This window comes from Mastigoproctus giganteus, chromosome 5 (assembly GCF_048544385.1).
Source record: "Mastigoproctus giganteus isolate SK-2022 chromosome 5, ASM4854438v1, whole genome shotgun sequence".
Lineage (NCBI taxonomy): Eukaryota > Metazoa > Arthropoda > Arachnida > Uropygi > Thelyphonidae > Mastigoproctus > Mastigoproctus giganteus.
The window spans coordinates 215,682,152-215,705,825 of record NC_143579.1 but is presented as its reverse complement, the minus strand read 5'-3'; the positions used below and the strand labels follow the sequence as shown (position 1 = coordinate 215,705,825).

The following is a 23,674-nucleotide window of genomic DNA, read 5'->3' as shown; positions in this document are numbered from 1 at the left end:
AGACGTCCACACCCACCAGAAAATGTTCATCAGCTGAAAATGGCGCTAACAGATGAATGGACGATGTTACCGCAAAAACTTATCAACAACATTGTTCTAAGTATGGACAGGCGGTGCAAAGCCTGCATCGACATTAGCGGTGGCCATATCTCCTACTGAGGACCACCTCTTCCCTTTGTTCCATCGTTGGCAGTGATGCATCTATATAATGGCAGCCAGTGCTATGTTGCCATTTTTGAATAAAGTCCCTCTGTACCGTTTTGTTTCCGTTTTTGTGTCGGTGTTGTTTCCTTCATAATTTCTGTACCTCACAATGTTCCTTTGGTATGCTTTTCCCATATCCAGGCCACTTCTATGAGAAGCTACAGGTGAAAACCTGACTGGTCCTTAAGTTTTGCACACCAGTGTATGCATCTTTGACAAAGAAAACAGTAAACATAAGAAAACTATAACTATAAATGTCCAACCCTGTCTTCTTCTGAAATAAATAGCTTTATTCCTTGAAATAATCTTCTTCTTCTTAAGTTCCTCTTCTTCTGTCAACCTATATACGTTAAAGTACTTATCCACACTGAAAATAAATATTTAAACAGTTATATGTATATATTCAGAGTTTGTTCTACTGCATCCAGCTCCTGACCACTGGGTTCTATATTCGGACTTTCCAGCTGGATGAAAAATCTGCATGAACGTTTGAGATTTTCAAAATCAAGGTTTCCAGATCTGCACTCCTAATCACCAGGGGAGCTGAAAAATTCTTAAAATTGAGTAATTTCTCAAGGACCTCCTACCAAAGATGGGGTCCCTGAAACAAATAAGTAACGAGATATCACCAACTTAAGGCTGAAAAAAAAAATAGCCCAAAGAAGTCCACAATGTTAAACTATGGGAAAAGTTTGAAAAAGCTAGCTACCACTCCCTAAGACCTCCCAATGAAGAAGCCTGTATATATTAATTATATGTGTCCTACACACTGAATAATGTCACTGAGATGGCGCTGCCCTTTGTTGTTTATGCCTCCATGACTAAGTTCAAAATTTAGAAAAATCTAGGTAGATTTTTTAGAAACCATCTTGGCCCATGGGATAATGCTAAAGTAATGGGGAATTTTACAATTAGTAAAATTACAATGACAACTCTATGCAGTACTATAAGAGCCTGTGTATGTATATTGTAATGAATTCATCAATCAGTAGCCACTGTTTTTCTACAATAACAACACATTCCCACCACCCCAACTTTCAAAAATTATATCTAACAACTCACCAACACTTAATCTACTTGAAACACTTACTGTATTTATACTTAAGGGGGTTGACTAGAAACTCACAAAAAATACGAAAAAGCAGGAGTACATTTTAACTGCACTAAATCAAAACTGGACGAGTCCACTAGTTGTTTTGTTCCCCCATATCAATGCTTTATTTTTTATTTAATTAATATAGCTAATTAAGAGAGTTAAGACATTTTATTTAAGACACATTTTATTTAATTAATACTGATAACCAAGAGCTACAACGGACCTAAGCAGGACCAAGTTCATGAGCTAATTAAATAATTTAATTAATCAATTAAATTGTATTAATCATTACAACATTAATAATTAGTAATTAAACGAATACTAAAATATATTAAACTACCATTATTATATATAACTTTAATATAAAATGATTTATTTTAATTATTATATCTATTCATAAAAACATCCTTTATAAAAAAACCACTTCCACTCCACGCTCCACTTATCCACATCTAGATTATCACATAAAATATACATTTATTTTATAATAAATAATATATTCTAATACAAAGATATAAAGTGAGTTATAATTTTGAAATATCTATAAATTTATATTTAAAATCTATTAAAAATGTGTTAATTTAAAAAATTTAAATAAATACACCATTACTGAATATATATAATACGAGTATATTAGATCTTTCTTAAGTTAAAGAAGTTTTTCTATGTTGGTCGACCTGCTGTTAAGTGGAGTGAGGAACATTCAATACTTAACAGATTTTTGGTTCGATAAAATTTTTGGAGGGAAGGTGACCGACCCCACCCTCCCCTTAAAACAAAAAAAGAAAGAACCAACTTATTTGCATATCTGAAAAATCGAGGTAGCCAGTCTATGGAACAGTGCTAAAGTAATGGGGAATTTCACAGTGGTAAAATCACAATGATTTTACCACTGTAAATCTACTATAGTTTAAAAAGAAAGCATACGGTTTTTCCTGAAGATTTTTTTTTTTTAAGAATATAACTGTACAGAACTTAGATCCATATTTTTACCTATCGGTCATGCATGAATGATGCGTTAAATATCACTTCTCATATAAAACTGAAGTGTTGTTGCTGAGGGGAAAGTGTGGTTCTGAAGAATAAAGGTGCACAACTCTCCTCTGTTGAAAAGAGGCCTAAACGACTCCTCGCATTGCAGATCGAGATAACCAGCAAATTCCATAGGAGGACGGCAGTCGAAAGCAGACATTTCCACTCGGTATGGAAGAGATGAGAGTGCTAGCAACTTCGATGCCCACAAGAGCACATTTCTAGTAATGGAATCACATTGAGTTAATCCACAAAATTTCTTTAACAGTATACAGAATTAAACTGGATTATCTAAAATGATTCCATTAAAACCTTGCATGTAATCCAGTATGTAGATACACGATTGTGTTTTCATGCTCTTTATTCATAAACTTATCCTTAAACCAAACTACAGCTTTATTCAAATATAATCAGAGATTGACAGTCATCTATAGAACTCTATTACTTTGCAATTTATTCTCTTTTCAGCATGATTAAAATTTTCACTTTTGCTGCTTCTGCTGTTATACTGCAGTATGTTTATGGAGTAGGAAACTGTTTTTCAGAAATCCAAATAATTATACGACGGCTGAGGTTAATATTTTAAAGATGTCGCAGCATGTAAGTTTTGTCTTCGAGTTTTTTCTTTTTTTTTTTTCAAAACAGTAAAACTTCATTTTTAACTTCATCCTCAACTACTTCATCGTTAACAAAACATACCTGTTCTAACTCCGCAGTATGTACACTGAAAGGGCAGAAATTATGGATACCTGGTTACTGGGCAACGCGATGCTGTCACCCCTCTCGCTAGTAGACGAACCCACCGCTTGGCAGGTATACAGGTACACTGCATTTACATAGATGGCAATTCGATGTCAGTATGGATAAACGTCGTGAATTAATCGACTTTGAAAGAGGGATGATAGTGGGTGCCCAACACATAGGTCACTCTATCGCGGAGGTGTTACAGAAATTGCACTTTCCCCGCACGATGACCATGAAGGGAAGCAAATGGTCTGCTTCCCTTCATGGTCATCGTGCACCCACAGGGCAATGGACTCTTCCAGCAGGACAATGCGCCTCCCCACACAGCCGTGGTGATTAGAACATGGATCGAAGATTTTGCCACCCATGGAATGGCCTCCCCGTTCATCGGACATGAACCCAGAGGAGCATCTCTGGGATGCTGTGGAAAGGTCCGTTCGAGCTTTGGAATGCGACGGAATTATGGACAGCGGTGCAGCAAGCATGGATGGAAATACCTGTGGAACGCTTTTGTGAACTAGTGGACTCAATGCCTCACCGTGTGACTTCCCTTATCCGGGAGAAAGGTGGGCCTACCCGTACTAAGTAGGTATCCCATGATTTCTGTCCACTCAGTGTAGTTCAGTGTCTTATTGATTGGTGTGGCGTTGATGCCAAAACTTTATTATCAGATCGTACTGAATCACATAACATCAAGACATTGGCACTGGAGTTTCGACTTAAAATTATTCCTGAGTTTAATGTTTTATGTCAAATAGGAGGAGAGGGACAGATAATTAAAAAAATAAAATGGATATTTATGTTTAACTTCACGTTACAAAGACGGTTTCTTTGATGTGGGAAAGTCAAGTGATGAAAATATGGATTTGCAATGATGAAATTATAACATTAAAATGAAATTTCCACAACTAATTTTTGACGATGGTGAAGATTTTCAGTTGTTGAAGTGGTGGGGAAAAATATATATTTTTTTTATTATTATTTTCTGAATATGTGGCTTTATTTATTCGTATCATCTCAAATAGCAGTGCAAGAGTGAACGAGATTTTTGTTCATCTGGATTTAATAAAACTTTTTATATTATTTTTTATTCTTTCAAATTTTCCTATTATTTACATTGATTATCAATTATTTTGACAAAAATTGTGTATAAAAACACACACACACACACATCATCTTACACAATCAGAAAACTTACTATGTCTTCAGAAGCTCTGAACAATCACCTATAAATCCTTTTACAGTGATTCGAATTCGACTTGAATCATGTTCATTGCTATTTGGTGCATTCCACCACGAGTTGCTTTGATATTGCACTAAAAAAAAAAAAAAAGTTAACTGCAGCAATTATTAATCTACTGCAGGATGAAGCCTCTTCAACGGTTCACCTTCAGGGAAATGAAACATAATTTGCCACCCTGGTCCAGTGCAGGTTGGCAGATCGACCATATTTAGCAATTAGGGGCTTGAACTCCGATCTAATCTAAGAGCGTGTGCTGCTTCGCTCCTGACCACGGAGGCTTCTTGGTATTGCACTACTCTAAATAAAATTCACTACTGCAGTGTATAAAAATATTTAATACATTCTCACATATTACAAATGTGGCCTGACAATAGACTTTGAGTGTTTGTAATTTACTGGCTCTAACATAAATTGTAGGTAGAAATGGTATGGTGTCATAATTTTTATTTTCAAACTAGAGTACAGTACAGTATACATATTCTCTTTCTTAACAATTTGACACCACCACAAATGGCATAATGTAAACACACGCTGGTCCTAATGTCAAAAACACCCAACACGGGTGTGACGTTACTTTGTACGCCATGGAAACAAAATATAATTAATAGGAATGAAAATTGTCTAATGTTTATTGTGCTAATTCCTCCACATAGATCCCAATTTATATAATGCGAAGTTCTGTTAAAAGCATCGAACTATTTTTGTATCTCGGAATAATATATATAAACTACTATAGTTAAGATAGGCTTTTCAACTTCAAGCCATACGGAATGGAAGGATACAAAAATCTTAGAAAAATTATAAAATTTTGCTCAAAGAAAGTAGCACCAAATATTTCAAGAAAATGTAATTTAAACTGCCTGAAACGATGTAAAATAAATTGCCATTCACCTTATTTTTCATAATCATGATATAGACGGTATCAGTATACGTCACCAACCATCTTGTGACGTGTCTACAGCCAGAGGGGAATGGTGTGGTGATTTATGGGTGTTGGCATTCATATTATTATTAAGAATTATAATATGGCTACAATTCAAAATAACTAAGTTCAATAGGGAAGTGTGACACTAGCTTTCTCAAGCTCCATGATTTTCAGCACATATCTACAATTATAGTTTCATTTTCTTCACATGAAGTAGCCCAGTTGCTGCTGTAAAAATTATGAAAAATATTGTACCTATATATTTAGCTTATTGCATATAAAATAATATAGTATTCATATAACCGTATAAAAATTAATTAATATCTTTTATATTTTCCTTGGAACATTTATAATATTTAAATATAAATCGAACACACCACAGTAATTAATATATGTGTGTATAATGGTACGTACCGTTTACACGAGCTTAGCATACTTACCTGGCGCTGGGATTTCCACTGATCACAAAGGGTGGAGCCCCAGGGAGAGGCCTTCTCATTGCACACACGAGTTGGCTGACCCCTGCCACTTTCCCAAACTGGGATAGATGGAGCGTGTAATTTTTGTTGTAGGGGGCTGCGTTCGCGCATTTCCCCCTTAATTTAAATAAAATTAGGAAGGTTTGAATTTGTACCACAATGGCTCAGAAGTTGGTCATGTGCTCGAAGGCAATAATGTAATTCCATACGTCTAAAGATCATGCTTTAATAGTTTACTAATTTAAAGATTTTGTTGTTTTCATGATGCCAAAATGCAACAATATTCGTCCAATCCAAGTTGAGGGCAAGCAAAGTATCACGTGTACTTTGTGTTGCAAATTTGAAATAAAATTTTGGAAATTTATGAAAACTGAAGGGTACAATTTGTATCTAAATATATGCGCACGTTTAAAATTTCATTCGTTTTGTTTTAATTTTCAGAAGAAATATATATTTTTAAAATAAGTGATAATTTTTTTAAAAAACGCGTGTTTTAAAAGTATTTATTTTTTTAATTAAAGAGGGTTGAGAAAATTGAAGATCTTCAACTAAACAAAAATAATAAAATCCTTAAATTAGAAATCCAGAAATGCCACAGCAACTTCTGGGATAATAACTAAGGTAACAACTTAAAGAAAAGTGGAAGTAGTTAAGACTGTTAATGCTCTGTTCTTTCGCATCGAAAGATTATTATAAACAAAGAGGTATACTTACATGCTGGAATATACGATAAATATAGTTTCAAGATTGCATGCTAAAAAAAGGAAACTATCTCGTGTTTTTAATTGTATATTCTGTACGGAATTAAGGAATATTGGTTGTTGTTTCAGGAACATCAGCGACTAACCCCCTATTTCTCCCTATATACTATCTGTAAATTGCGTGTATTCTGAGGTCGATTTTCTGTTTGTTGGACGAAAAACCCGAGTTTCTGTGACAAAAAACCATGCTGCCTTCATTGACACCAACTAACTCAGCCACGTTGTGAAAAAACGGTCCATAAATTCCCCTCGTCACGGAAGGGACTAGAACCTAAGGTATACGGAGGACGGCGATTCTACCAACTGTCCTACTCACGAGGGCAAGAAATAGTGGATTAGTTTGTGTAATAATATTTTTCTCTGTAAATAACCACTATTATACCACGTGAGTGGGGTCCCACCAGGGACCCTGCAGCCAAAAGTCAGAACACACAACAGAATACTTCATTTACACTTTCTTCATTTGCACAATACTTCATTTACACTTTCTGGCTTTCACAGTGATACTGTTTGTCTCCACAGAATTTATATGGCGCAGATGTGGGAAATCACGGGAGGCGCCTTTCCCCCAACACTATGCACACTATATACCACTATACCACGTGAGTGTTTTACAAGTTAGCTGATTTAGTCGTATTGACTTAATGTACTATACAATTCAGTAACGTTTCTGGAATCTTGCTGGAGCTCGTCATCAGACTCTAGTTGTCTGAACTGTTAGCCTCTTGCTTGCTGAATGACTAAGGCTCCTTCATTCAGTCATGACGAATGGAGGAGACAGTTATTTAACGTTTAGAGCAAAATGGATGTCATATGAACTTAGTGTAGCAGAAGAAAAATGCATGGGATGAATATAAATTGCCTGGAAATACAGACTCCTAAAGTATAAACTACTCTGAATATAGTTGCCCTAGGAATTAGATAAGCTAAGGTAGGTCATAAAAAAATGTGGCTTAGAATTCCGCCATGAAGGGAAAAATGCGAAAGTCGTTTCATCGGACCTACCTTCCCAAGTTCTAAGTGACGGCTGAGGAAGATAGCGCCATCAGTTGCCGCCCCGATAAACTACGACCCACCACAGGATGCAGAAGCCAAAGCCTAAATATGTCCACTTCCATAGCTGGATTAAGATGAGAAGAAGAAGTATTGAACATATTGCATCGTGTGTGGTAAAGGATAAAGTCGTTTGCCTTCAGGTCTTAGGCAGAGGGGTAGATTCTAAAAATCGGAGACAGCTACCACAACTGCAGGGCAAGACCGTCGAGTCCACCAACTGAAAGTGTTCTCTGAGCAATTGCGCTACTAACCATTCAGGAGAGAAAGAGAAGCCAAAGCATGAAATGGGGAATCGAAAAGAATACGTTCATCATGTGAGCATACTACGAAGTAGCGAAACTAGAGACCGACATAAAATTGTAAAGGACGAACCCATACACCAAGTGGTCGGTATAATAATTGAATAACATCACGAAGAATGCGAATAAGAACCATATTAGCAATAACAATATTATGGTAATTCTATATCGACTCGTGAATTACCCTACCAATATTCATCAGTTATTCCAGAATTACCTTAATCTAATTCTAGATCCACATTTATTTTATGATTTTTTACTACTAAAACAAACACAAAACAGTTTCAATATAAAAAAAATATGGTATAAATCCTGGATAAAACAATAATTATCCTTAAATAGATGAAATTACGAATTTATATAGTTGTAGAGGGTTTAAATATTTAAGTAATTTAAGAATTTAATTGTAAAGAGGATTTTTATTTTTGTTTGTTTTCCTTTTAATTTGTGATTAATAAAATTAAACAAGTGAAATTATAGTTATTCTGGATTTATTAATAATTCAATTAACTTATAGAGTTTAATTAGACTATGAAAATTAAAATAAATGAAAAATAAAATAATTATTAAAGAGTTTGCAGGATCCTCTCTAAGATCATTTCGTAGCCACCAGAAACTTTATTCTGCAATGTCATAAAGTTAACCGCCTCACAAACTTTACCTTCAAAACGAGTTGCATTAGTATTGCACTAGTGAACACCTTTTACACACTCTCTCACATAGGATGGCCGGACCACCCCGGTTGCAGGGACAATCCCGGAATTTGATTAGCTATATCAGAAAAGACCTGCGTTCGAGTCATGATGTGAGGAATTTTTATGGGGCTTTTTTGCAACGTGGCTGAGTTATTCGGTCTCAGGCGAGGGTAGCAATGATTTTTTTTTCTCCCAGAAACTGTTTTTCCGTCCAGCAAATTGAAAATCGACCACGGAACTGATTACAAACAGCATATACCAAGCAATATGGCGTTAGTCGCTGATGCTCCTAAAAAACCTATGACAACGACATCCACTAAGGTGCTTGGTTGCCAAGCTCTGTAGCCCAATACAATTGGTCTTTCCTCATATGGTCGCCCATTTGCCGATCTCACCATGCCAGTTGCCCGTCTTTGGACCCTTTCAAGAAGCTCAAAGTCTATTTTTAGATGAGATCTCCATAGCTGAACGCAGTATTCCAAATGCAACCTGACAATTGCCTTATAAAAGGGGATTATGACCTCCCTATCTCTACTTTTTTTCCAGATCAGCACTCTTGTTATGCGACGTTCAGATTCTCCAAATGTTCAATAAAGACACATTCTTTATTGAATGTGGCTTCGAACAGCAGAACAACTTTGCCTGCTTAACGAGTTGCCCTGTTACTCACAAACATTTGACATTTGTTTTTAAGAGATGATATTATATCGCCAAAAGGTTAATTGGCTTTATCGCCAGTGTTATCTTATAAATAAATAGGAGATTAACATTTTTTTGATATTGCAATTTCGAAAGTAGTGCAATTCAATCACAACTCGTTGTGAAGACAATGCTTCTCCTGCTATTAGCATTAAAATCATTGCTCTAAGTGTTTAAATTCTGATAGATGAGTAATAAAAATAAGATATTCCTAGTTCCATATAATTTAACAATTACTTTATTTTGGCAATCTTACTAATATTAAAATTTAATAATTAAATTCGATTAGTATTTATAGCAAATTCCTTTGTTTAATTATAATCAAATAAATTTTTATTTTTACTACTAATAATAATTATTATTTAATTCTGTTCCCGAAAATACAGAATGGCATGCCTTTATTTACCATATTCTTTATGAGGAAGCCATTTTCTTCCGGATTTGTTGGGAAAAAACAACCCTTCTCTTCGGCATTCAGAGAGGACCAAAATTTTAGAGTTTGGCATTCTGAGCTATAATAATAATAATAATAATAATAAAACTAGCCACTTACTGGGCAAATGCGCTAATTATCGAGAAATCTGCTTTAAAAACTATTTTATGTCCCTTTAGGTCTAGACCAAATACCTCTCAGTGCTTACCCCCATTTTGTTTCGCCCTAAAAAGGATTTCATATTTTGTTTTGATTTGATATTTACTTTTTCAGCACCAGTTTTTGTTTCTGAACGATGTCAGTGATACTTTCTGTGTTAATCACTAAAGCAACTAAGGCTCTGAGGCATCAGTTTGCTGTATGTGTGAATTGCGTGCATTCTGGTTTTAACAGTCTAAATTAGTTCAAATACCAGTCTAAATTAGGTTTTAAAAATGTACTTTATAGGAATAATTATTTATTTCAAAAGTCACAGCTAAACCTATAGCCCCTGGCACCTTATTATCCCCTAAACCCGCTTCCCAATTTTTTTTTACCAAATTGGGGGAACAACCTTAAATTGAACCCCCACAGCCAAAAATTAATTGATAATATACTTATCGGCACAATACTTCCTCTTTCAATTTTCAAAGTGGAAATTCATTCTTTTAAAAAGGAGGTGTGTGAATATTATAAGAAATTACTTTCAAAATTCAAAGGAAAATCATAGGAAGTTGCATAATGTAGAATTTACTTTATGGATCACTTTGTTTTATAAAACAGATTTTCTAATTTGATTCTGCAAATGTCTTTTTTTTTTATTTAAGCCTGTAAAAAAAAAATTTTTTTAAACATTTTGAGTGATGAAAATGTCTAGTAGTAGTCTAGTTGTAGTCTAGTAGTAGTAGACCGAGTAGTTGGTTGTTGTCGTGAAATGCGACGCTCAAGAGCGTACCACACATGTTCGATCGGATTTAATTCTGGTGATCTTCTCACAATTGTTGGTTTTCTTCAGTTTCAAGATATTCCTCCACCACTTGAGCTTTATCTGCAGTGGCGTTGTCGTGCATGAAAAGAATATCTGGCCCAACCGCATCCCTAAAAAGTAGCACATAAGGTTCGATGATCTCTTCTTGGTGCCTCTGAGCAGTTACGGTATTCCTATCATAAACATGAAGAGGGGTGCGACCGTTGATCATTATTCCGCCCCACACAAGAACACCGCCGTAAGTGTCCCTTTCTGTGATGCTGGAGGGATGGTACCGCATGCTAATATAACAGGATCTAGAAAAGTTGGGTAGATGGGCTGAGAAGTGACAACTGAAGTTTAACATTGATAAATGCAAAATACTCCATATGGGTACAGTAACCCAAGAGAAACGTACCAACTGTGTGGCACTACACTCAAGGAGGTGGAGAATGAAAAAGACCTGAGGGTAATTGTGCAGTCAGATATGAAGTAAGTTCTCTGACAGTGCAGACAGGCTGCCAGAGCAGGTCATGAAGTTTTAGTCAATGATATATAAGAATTTTGCTAGCAGAGACAAGGAGTTGATTATCCCTTTGTATAAGGCAATGGTCAAGCCACTCCTTGAGTACTGCGCAGGTCTGGAGGCCTCATTTTAGAAAGGATGTTGAGTTGCTAGAACGATATAAAGAAGAGCAACAAGATTGGTGAGAGGAACAAAGGGGTGTGCTTAAGAAGAAAGGCTTAAGTTCTGCAAGTTGCAGCATCTGGAGACTAGGCACCTGCGAGGTGATCTGATTGAGGTGTATAAGGTCTTAAACGGTTTGAGCAGGCGCAATGCTCAAGTGATGCTTCCGCTTGCTCAGATTAAGAATCTGAGGGGGCACAGATTCAGATTGAGGAAAGACGGATGTAGAACAGACGTGCGGAAGTTTGCCTTTAGCCAACGGGTAGTTGATTGCTGGAACAGACTTCCATCTGCTGTTGTGGAAGTTGATAGCTTAAATAAATTTAAGGCTGAACTAGACAAACATTTGAAGTGACCGGATGGGTGAAACGGGAAGGTTTTTTTTTTTTTTTTTTTTTTTTGACTGATGCTGTATAAGCTTGCTTTCTTGCATTACATACCTCTGCTAATGCTAATGTCTACAGAATAAATGTCGTCTAGAATCTGTTTGTAGACCAAAACGGGACTTATCAGAGAACGGGACTGCACCTCATTTGTGAGGGGTCCAACTCACATGTTCATGGCACCAGTTTCGACGAGCTCTGCGGTGGTTTGGGGTTAATGGGATACAAACCACTTGATTCTTAACACAGCTTGTTGTGTTAAGAATCACCGGTGGCCGCACCAACCTCAAGAGACAGTTGATGACAGGACATCATAAGGTTACGTCTTGCTGTTAGAGCCAGATAGCGGCTGTTCTGGTTGACGTGACTCTCGGGCGATACTCGAGCGCTCTTCTTGTAAGATTCGGTTCCTGTCTCCTGAAATTGCTTCTCCTGAATCTAAGCCAACGTGCCACCTCCGCCGGAAGTGGCATGTTGCCAAAAAAAAAAAAAAAAAAACGAGAATGAAGTGATGTGGTCACAGCCCGTGTTTTATAGGCATGAATAATTTGCATAACGTGCTGCTCTGTAAGGTGGTAGATCGATTTTTATTGGATTCTCGGAATTTGCATATCAGGATGCCTATTATATCAAATATTCGCCTTCGACGATACCGTTCACAATAAAATATTCGCAAAAAACATTTTGTTCTGTTAATTTTTTCGAGAAGTGTATTTATAAATGAATTGTTTCATGGCTTAACACAAGACTACAGTCGGCGCGCTGAGGAACTAGAGCCTCAAAAGAATGTAAGAATGTTGAATTCTTTCAAGTCTTTCAAAATTTAACGGGCAGTGTTATGACGGTGTTGTTGTAATAGGGTTTTTTAGAGCATAAGCGACTAAGGCCATATCGCTCCGTATACTGTGTATAAATTACGTGTTCTGTGTTCCTCTGTTTGCTGGACGAAAAAAAAAAAAAACCGTGCTCCCCTCGCCTGAGACCGACTAACTCGGCCACGTTGTGGAGAAGGCCCATAAAAATTTATCACCTCATTGAGTCACATGAACTCAGGTCTTTTCAAATCGGTGTGGGAGAATGGGGATTCTACCAACTGTGCTATCTAAGAGAGTAATTATGATGGTGTGGCAAATATGGTGCTTTGTGTGCTTGCAAATGAGTGAAAGTGTTATTTAATAAACGACGATTTATCATTGTGTAAATTTCTCTTCTGTAAATGATCGACTTCTTTATTACATTCATTAAATTAACATGATGACCACATTAAAATGTGGGAAATATCGATCTGAAGAGACCTTTAAGTGATGGATGGAATTTGGTCAAAAGAAGTGCAATACCAGTACAACTCGTCGTGAAGGTATAGATTTTAGTTTTTTTTCGGTAGTTGTTGGCGCATCGGCTTCTGTGGCCATAATGCACCGCCCAAGGTTTTTGCAGTACTGTACTTTGAACCAAGTCCGAGGCGGGATTCGAACCCGCGACCTTTGGGTTGCTAGATAGGCACGGGTACTTTTTTACTTTTCAAATGAAAAGTAAAAAAGTACCCGTACTTTTCAAATGAAAAGTACTAATTAATAATGAATTTATAGTTGGATCCTTTATATGTAGGTAGTTCTATTTTGGGGCCTCTATGCCTTGCTGCCACACCACATTGTGCTGCTGCGAACGGTTAAAAACTATGGGCCAGGTTGATACAGAAAGTTGAAATAAATATGTAGACAACTTTCGACAGTACGTATCCCGTCTGTGGTGGGTCCCAGACATAACGTCATCTCCACCAGATGTCACTGTAATGGAATACGGAAATCCCGTAAAACGGGCCTGACGTGTGGTTAATATGTGTGTGTTCGCGAAGTGTTAGTGTGTTGTTTGTGTCAGGATTCTTTGCCACCGGGCCTGTGTCCACTGTCCTCTTTAGCACCCATTGGAGGTAGTGCTAAACCAATGAATGCAAAACCCGTATTCAGGTTCTCCAAAAGAGAGTACCGCAGGGGGAAAAAAAAATGTTCCTGCATACCGTGCACAAGAAAAATCAGGAAAAACCTGTAGATGAAAAAAATAATAATAATAAAATAAAATAATTAAATTAGTCTCTTTCAGTATTATTTTTTTAACTTCAATTAGGAACAGCTGAGTGCAAATAAAGAAAATGGGTGTAGATAAAATGTATGGTTAATTAAATCTGGCTAATGGCTAATCTTTTACATAAACAGTGACTTTCTGACCCTCACGAAGGATAGATTAAATTCCTCCCAATTATGAATAATCATACAGCTGGTTAGGCGCATGACTACAGTAGGGAAAAATAAAACAGGCAGTTCAAGATCTCTATGAAAGGCAAGCCTCGTGAATGACCTGTTGGTTATTACACTGCTATAATTATAACGGTGGCAAAAATGAAACAGCCGTCTTTGATATTGTATGCGAGAAATTCAGAATTATAGTACAAACAGACAGTATAGTGACAAACCACTATTTTCAAACATTTGTTCGAAAGTAGTGCAGTTATCAGATTAGCCTTTTAGTGATACCATTACCCATTAATCTGCTATTCAGCTATTGTCTCACGTCTTTAAAAAAACGTAAATTTAACCTTTTGGTGATATCATTCAATTAGTAGTGCAATACCAGACAACTCGTTGCTCTGGTATTGCATCATTGCACTACCAATCATATACACAAGTTTCCAGGCGAGTGACACACGACATTGAATAGCGTGTGTACATGATATGCTCAGTTGCTCGTTCCGTTTGGTTACCCTCAGATGACGTCACCGAGCAGATTCCGAAAAGCATGCCGTAAGTACTGACTCTACCGAACCCGAGAACAGTATGCTGTAACGAATAAAAAAGCATGCAGTGGGGTACTGACGTAAAGTGACTCATCTGAACCCTAGAGCAGCATGCTGTAACGAATAAAAAAAGCATGCCGTGGGGTACTGACGTAAAGTGACTCTACCGAACCCTAGAACAGTATGCTGTAAAGAATAAAAAAAGCATGACGTGCGGTATTGACGTAAAGTGATTCTACCGAACCCTAAACAGCATGCTGTAAAGAATAAAAAAGCATGCAGTGGGGTACTGACGTAAAGTGACTCATCTGAACCCTAGAGCAGCATGCTGTAACGAATAAAAAAATTCTTAACAAATAAAAAAAGCATGCCGTGGGGTACTGACGTAAAGTGACTCTACCGAACCCTAGAACAGTATGCTGTAAAGAATAAAAAAAGCATGACGTGCGGTATTGACGTAAAGTGATTCTACCGAACCCTAAACAGCATGCTGTAAAGAATAAAAAGCATGCCATGGGGTACTGACGTAAAGTGATTCTACCGAACCCTAGAACAGTATGCTGTAAAGAATAAAAAAAAGCATGACGTGCGGTATTGACGTAAAGTGATTCTACCGAACCCTAAACAGCATGCTGTAAAGAATAAAAAAGGATGCCATGGGGTACTGACGTAAAGTGATTCTACCGAACCCTAGAACAGTATGCTGTAAAGAATAAAAAAAGCATGACGTGCGGTATTGACGTAAAGTGATTCTACCGAACCCTAAACAGCATGCTGTAAAGAATAAAAAAGCATGCCATGGGGTACTGACGTAAAGTGATTCTACCGAACCCTAGAACAGTATGCTGTAAAGAATAAAAAAAGCATGACGTGCGGTATTGACGTAAAGTGATTCTACCGAACCCTAAACAGCATGCTGTAAAGAATAAAAAAGCATGCAGTGGGGTACTGACGTAAAGTGACTCATCTGAACCCTAGAGCAGCATGCTGTAACGAATAAAAAAATTCTTAACAAATAAAAAAAGCATGCCGTGGGGTATTGACGTAAAGTGATTCTACCGAACCCTAAACAGCATGCTGTAAAGAATAAAAAAGCATGCCATGGGGTATTGACGTAAAGTGATTCTACCGAACCCTAAACAGCATGCTGTAAAGAATAAAAAAGCATGCCATGGGGTACTGACGTAAAGTGATTCTACCGAACCCTAGAACAGTAAGCTGTAAAGAATAAAAAATGCATGACGTGCGGTATTGACGTAAAGTGATTCTACCGAACCCTGGAATAGCATGCTGTAAAGAATAAAAAAGTATGCCATTGGGAACTGACTCTACCGAACTCTAGAACAGCATGCTGTAAAGAATAAAAAAACATGCTGTGGGGTACTGACGTAAAGTGACTCTACCGAACCCTAGAACAGCATGCTGTAACGAATAAAAGATTAACAAATAAAAAAGCATGCCATGGGGAACTGACTCTACTGTACCCTAGAACAGCATGCTGCAAAGAATAAAAGATTCTAAATTCCAGTTTTTTGAAATGCCACGTCAAGCCAAACAATCACTCCCTCCCTGGAAAAGTGATAATACAAATACTAATAATCAAAAATTTGGACATTCTGATATATGAGGAATCATTATTGTAAAAACATAATGGGCTGTAAACAATATAATAAATACCTTTAACTTATTTGAGAGATTTGTAAGTCTTTTAATGAAAGTCTATTATTTTTATATGTTAAAATATATTTTATACATATATCTCATGATTACAAAGTTTTCATTTAAATATTTAAAGTTGTTACTAATATGAAAACAGAAACTTTCTCAAATCGTCATGCCCTCTACATTACAGTAAATGCGTTGTTTTGATTGTTCAATTCAAATATAGAACTATCAAAATAAATAATTTTATTTTATCAAAAATAATTCTAATTATGAACAATAGTGTGACATCAGTTCAAAGCAAACGTTTTTTCTCTTTTTATAGAAAGTCGTTGTTTTGTTAATTCCTTGCCACCGGTCATATTGCTGTTAAATCATTTTGTTTTGTGTATTTATTCAAAATTTCCAAAAATTTCTTATAAATTTCATTGAAACCTTAATTACGTTTAGAGAAATTGAATTATTTAAATGTGTTTTTATATACAGGGTGTTTCATAACTTAGCATGTGGCAGGAAGAGGACATCAAGAAATAATGAAAACGTTGAAGCTGTAAGAAATGCAATCTTGTGCACCCTAAGAAAATCAACAAGATGGTGTTCACAAGAGCTAAGTTAAAACCATACAAGTGTTTTTAGAATGATGAAGGAATTAATTGACAATGAATTTCATGATCAATGGATAGGTCGTCGAGGGAGTGCTTTTGAATTTCCTTCAAGTTCTTCAGATCTCACCCCTTTAGATTTTTTTTTTTTTTTTTTTCTGCTTGGGGATATACTTGAAAAATCGGGTTTACAGTCACAAACCGCAAACATTGGAGGAATTATGGATGAAAATTCAACAAGAAGAAGAAGAAGAAGAAAACATTTTACATGATTTGTGCATTTCGGTATGTAGATCTGTTGAGGATAAATGCCGCTCATGCATTAATGCTGATGGAGGGCATTTTGAACAATTAAAGTTTTATTGTTGTAAAAAAAATTGTTTTTTGTTTTCAAAGTATCAAAAAAATTTGCATTTGTATATATCGTTCATTAACTATAATTTTTTAAAGTGAGTATCATAATTTTGAAAAATCCTGTATCATATATGTGTGTAGGGGTTCGCAAACTTTTTGTTTTATTTTTGAGGGGGTCCTTAGATCTCAATAGTTTGGGAGCCGCTGATCTAAGTGAACATCACTGAAGCGGGTCGTTGCCAGCCACTTCGGAGCGTTTAGGAAATACATGACATTAGATATTCTGTTGAATGAAGGAAAATGATGCTACCATATGACAGCGGTAGAGCTAAATACAGTATATTATAATTTTTTTCTATTATAATAAAGTTTGTTTTTTCTGTAAATATAAAACACCCTTTATTGTCATCAAAAAAAAAAAAAAAAAACAGCCAATACCTTAGTATAAAATAATCTGCTGAAGGGATTTACTTATTCATGATTTTGCGGAAAATGATAATCTCAAAAAAATTTATAAAGTGCAAAAGCTGTAATTGTAGATTTTGAACACAAAGGAAGGAATTGCTGTTTTACCACAAAGTTTTTATTTTTACAGTGTTAAGAATACATTCAAAAAAGGGTAACAGTTTTCCCATTTCAAGACATCAGCAGAACAACCTTGTTCTTTAACCAACTTTTGCGGCCAGAGAGAGATATCCAAAATGCAATGGTCTTGATTCTCAGCAGAACAAACTTCGCTTTGCAACGAGTTGCAAAGTAAAGTTTGCCCTGCTGTTGCACTATTTTCATACAGATCACCTTGCCAAAAAAGTTAATTAATAATTATAATTGCAACGCTTATTAAATTAAAATTGCTAAAGCGTTAACACGTTATAATTTCTGTGAGGCCATATACATTCAGCTATATGATAACTTTGAACTAATCTCCTTCAGTAGTATATTTTATACGGTAAACTTTGTAACTTGAGTGAACTAGTCCTGGAAATTACAGCTATCTAGCTGGTTACGCAGTGCTTGCGTTAACTGGTGACCAGTATCAGGTCACTTAAGTGCAGAACTGAGTGCAAAAAAGATAGTAAAATTGGTATAAATAAAATATATGGTTGATTAAATCTGTGGTTAATCTGTTTCATAAATAGCGTCCCTCACAAAGAAGAGATTAAATTCCTCACAACCACCTTTTCTGTCGCCATTATGATTTGTCAAGTGCATGACTACAAAGTATTGTTGTATTTTAAGGCCGTCTCCAGGGGTTCCCCTATATACCGTTGATGCTTCTGAAAAAGGGCATGATATGCCAACGCCTGAAAATGTGTGAATGTAGGTGTGTAAAGTATGTGTATATTCTGTTGTGTGTTCTGTGCCGGCAACTGCCGTCTTCGCAGCTAGGAGGAAGAGAACACCAGTTCCCTGTCCCCGACTCCCGTCCCTAGCCTAGTCACATGGAGGCGCGCTAGGGACTACTACCTAGGGAAGAGACTCTTATTGGCTTGCCAGGAAAATCCTGGCATCCCAGAAAATATGAAAGGAAGTATGGGAGTGGAGGGGGAGGAAAAGAGACAGAAAGTAAGGGTATGAAAGATAGAGGCATCCCCAGAAAAAATAATAATAAGGTATTAAAGAAAAGTATGTGGAGAATGACTAGTGGAATTAAAATAACATTTTGATCAATAAACCAACTAAATCATCATTATAAATAATCCCAATTAGTAAGATGGTGCTGTTCCTAGTCGCTGGTGTTGCTGCCTACCCAGCAGCAATATCAACGACCAGGAACTCATAATCTGAGCCCAGTGAAGAACTCCTTCTTAATCATATATAAAACCCTTACCACCACAACATACATAGACTTTCCTCAACACTCCTGTTGAGGAGACAACACGATAACTTATTGCAATTCAAATACCTGAGTCTGGGACTCAAGAAATTAAATACATAAATAAGCTCATTAGGCACACATGATCATATCAGACAGTACAAGATCCTCAACACCTGGTGAGGAGACAAAACCATAACCTGTAACAACTCAAATACCTGATTCTGGGACTCATAAAATTGAACGCATGCAATTACATTAGACTAACATAAGCAACTAAACAAAACAAGAACACAGAATTAAGTATTCCTTGGTATACAAAATGTACTTCTGCCTTCTTAGCAACAGAATACCAGGAAAATGGAATATTCAATCTGTCTATCAGACAGCTCAGCAAACTGAGTCCAGTGCCGCACCCCTTTCAACACTAAACACAAAAACAATATTTACACAATATACATATAAAGTCTCCTCAACACTCATTGTTAAGGAAACTAAACTTTAAGGTCCCAGCACAACTCATGAGCACGAACCCAATACACACGCTAATTAAACACATGTAATATTTTTAGCAATACACCAGCAATGCTTTCTTCTATAATATTGCAAGTAATTAAACATGACCTCGTATTGTGTAGGTAATTTACCATTAATAACTTGAAGAGCTAATGTAGAAACTGTTCTACATGATCTGGACATTGCCAGCAGAAAAAAATCGTTGAGCCTCTGCTAAGTATTTTTTCCCAAGATATTTATTTATACTAAGACCCCGCGCACCAACAGCATAACGTACATTTGGAATGAATATGCATTTATAATAAAGTTTTAAGGTAGAGTTTTAATACCTCAAACAGCAATGAGTTTAGCAATGAGGGTCTTCACCTTTTCCACTATATACATGACATGTGAAATAAATTGGAATCTATCGTCATTCATTATACCAAAGTACTTGTTCGTTCTTACAGTTTTAATGGCTTGATCATAAAATCTGACATTCAGAGGTCTATTCAGGTTAAGATGACCTTTAAAAATAATATAATCAATTTATTTGAAATTAGTGAATATATAAGGAAACTTTGTAACGTTAATTTTTATTTTTATATATTAAAAGCTGTTTTATAAACGGATTTTATGAAAGGCAAAATTTCCATTTAAGTATTTAACGTTCTTACTAATATCATAACAGAAAATTTCTCAAATCGTTGGGCCCTCTACATTTAGAGCAAAAGTTTTGCTTTGATTGTTCAATATAAATATAGAACTATCAAAATAATCTTATTTTATTAAAAAATAATTCTAATTATCAAAACAACCTTTTTTCTCTTTTTATTGAAAGTCGTCGTTTCGTTAATTAGTTGCACTTGTGCATAATGTGCACACTGGTCATATTGCTGCTAATTCATTTTGCTTCATGTATTGATTCAGAATTTCTCAAAATTTCTCTTAAATTTCATTGCAACCTTAATTACGTTTCTGTATTTTCAATTATTTAAAAACAATAAAAATATAATCAGATGTTTTAATACATATTTATAGTGCAGTAAACTTTAAAATCCGATACTTGAATGTGACAGCTCCAGATTTTAATTTTTTTCGGATTTAAAGTGGTATACCCAGTAATCATGCAGTTTCAGAAGAGCACATTTTCATAAATATTGATTCCAAATAACTGAACTTATTTAATATGTCAGCATTTATAACGATTATCTTGTCATTCATCCTTTTTTTGAGGGCGCAGGGTTTAAACTGAATAGAAAATACAATGGTCTGAATCTCACAGCAGAACAAACCTGCCTTTGTCGAGTTGCCCTGGATTGCACTACTTTCAACAGTTAGCTGCATTCCAACTTTGAAAACTGATTTCCTATAGAATGGCAGCTCACATAGAACTTTACAACTGATTTATCTGCATGTTCTCTCTAGAGGCCACCTACTCTAATGAGGGACCAGTTAGCCCTGAAACAGGCTGTCATAGAAGCCTCATCTTGCTGATTAAAAATAAACAAATAGTGCTGATTAAAATTCCAGCTAAGACTGGAAAACATAGATACAATTAAGAAATGTACTACGCAAAGGATTGATAGAGATAAAAAAAAATCATGGATTTGAGAAGTTAATTTAAAAAATATATGCAAAACGTTGAGCTCACAAAATGAATTTTAAGAAAAACATTCCAAAGAGAACGTGACAGAAGGCCAACAACTTGATGAACCAACCACTTGGAACGGATTTAGAAAAATCTTGAAAGATACAACATTTTTTTTAACGAGCCGCCTGGACAAAAGCTGCTGGTATGCCAATGTCCAGAAGTTTTTTGTTATTGGCTTCTGTGGCCATAATGCACCTCCCAAAGTTTTGGCATTTTTTAATGTGATCCAAGCCCGAAGCAGGATTCGAACCCGCGCCCTTTGGGTTACCAGGCAGGCACTTTACCCACCTGACTATTCCGGTCGACTGTCCAGAAGTATTTGGTAGAGGAATTATTTGGGTGTAGTGGAAGAAAACTCCACTACACCCAAATGCTAAGAGTATGGTAAAAGTAACAAATTATTTATATCTCGCTAGAATAGTTGTAGATTTGTTTCGAATAACAACTAGCATTCCATGTTAGCAACTGCTTTCAAAAATTGAAAAAAATATTATTAAACAAATCCCGATTTCGAAATATGATCTGCTTCTCTTATTTGAGCTGTTATTATTTTTAATAGATCACAAACGTGAACTAAAAACAATCATAAATATTAATTACTCTGAGTATATTTTATACTGTTTCTTCTAATTTTTGAACCTGTCACGACGAATGTATCATTAATAATTATAGTTAATCAAAATAAACCCGCATTTTTTTCTTTTAATTTCTATTTTTATGACAATGAAATCATATCTGCGATATCATAATAGTGGTGGGTTTTTTTGTGTTATGCAATGAAAGAAATAGGATCTGTTTTTGTTATTGCCCTTCGCTAGAAACCTGTTCCTAAACTAACATAAAAGTAACTGTTGTTTATCAAGTAAAAAAAAAGTTGGACGAATCGAATTAAAATACAGGAGAGCAACTTGACTCTCCTTCCCCTAAAATAACTAAAATAATTTTCGGCTTAGTTTACAAATAACAAATGACATGGCTAACATTACAGTATTTTTAAAATGAAAAAGTGTTCTAAAAATGCACGGAATCGGTTTACGAAGCTTTGTAAAATATTTTTTTAAGATAATCATATTTATAAAATAGTGTGAAAATTTTCTCTCTAGAAGCTAATGCCCTTTAAGTAGTTCCTTCAGTGGAGTTAAAATATGAGCATCGTTTTCTGTAGAGCTTGATATTTTACTATAAATAAATTCATACCTTGTTAGTACGGTCAACATGATGCAAGGAAGGGAAACTTATTTTATTAATTCTTTTACTACACTGAGTTTCAGAGTTATAATAAGGATAACAAATACAGTACTCACTCCTCAAGTGGTTAATCATTATTGAGTAGTACAAGGATGGGGTCTTGGGGGGGGGAGCTGTTGCAGTGCACTTGGTCCTCAGGTTGAAAATGGCCCTAGGTCATCAATCCATGCAAGGAGAACTCCTTCTTGCTATCTTTCCCCCCAACATTAATTCTCTCACCTAGATCTCTGACCTCTAGGACTGGTTGGTCATATACTCCAAAATCAACCAAACCTCCTAGAAAATTTCTCATTATTTCTGAATTTCTCAAAAATTCCTGAAAAAATTTATAAATGTTATTGTAGCTTGATTATCATATTTTAATAAATTTGACACAATACACAAAAAAAAAGGTGAAACTTTAAACAAAAACCTGGTTTAAGGAGGCTGAGTTTATCGAGAATATATTATTCCTTATGCGGTAAACTTCCACCTTTAAAACGACTTGCCTCGGTAAGGAATTACTTTAAGGAGCGTTTCCTATTTCAACTGTAAAATGGCATTTGACAGTAAATGAACGCAGCTCCTTCAAATACGAGCATAACAAAGGGGAAGTGGGAGGGTTAAAATCTTCCCCATCGTTCCATTGCTTTGAAGCTGAAGTGGTTTTAAAAATACTTTAGAAAATATCCGATCGAAATTTTATAACAAATCCATTTTAAATAATGTACAATAAGTATTGGTATATATTTAAATACTTAACGTTCTCTATAAAAAAACTGATTACGAACTTCCTTTTGAAGAAGTTCCCCATACTGAGATTATAATTAAAGCTATGCCTAAGTGTTACAAGGAGAGTGCTGTTTATTACAGGTGCAATACTCAGGCAACTCACAATGAAGGATTTCTTTATGCAAGATTCATTTTTAATAAAGGCTAGAAATCACGTTAAATTTGGGCGAGAGGAAAGCAGCATAATAAATTAATTTTTAGACATATCGATGCATGTTAAATGTCCATAGACAATAAAGCTAGGAATCTCTGTTCTTCTGAGGGTTAGCAAAAAAAAAAAAGGTGAAATTTTTGGTAAAGTGTAAATTCCAATTAGTGAAAGCATGAAGTTGTGCAATACTCTGGCAACTCGTTGCTAAGGCGTTTGTTCTTCTGTGGGCGATAAGACAGTTGCCTTAACATATGAACGTTTGAGAAAGAATAAATAAGCGCTCACTAATGAATAGATAGTTATTTTTATCTCTTCCAATTAAATACAAGTTTCGCACAGTAATTATAACACGTTAAAAAATTAAAAAAAAACTAAATAGATCTTGTTTTTTTTTTTTTCAAACGCGAATTACAAGAAACATAAATAGCTGGATAAAGTAGGCATTCG

At 35.6% G+C, this 23,674-nt stretch overlaps 1 non-coding gene across 1 annotated transcript; it reads left to right on the top strand.

The window, feature by feature from the left end:
• The first annotated feature begins 5,676 nt into the window (after nucleotides 1–5,676).
• On the top strand, nucleotides 5,677–5,841 carry LOC150086099 (U1 spliceosomal RNA). The gene has a single exon (XR_016547015.1). It is a non-coding gene; the product is annotated as a U1 spliceosomal RNA (small nuclear RNA).
• Nucleotides 5,842–23,674: the final 17,833 nt, after the last annotated feature.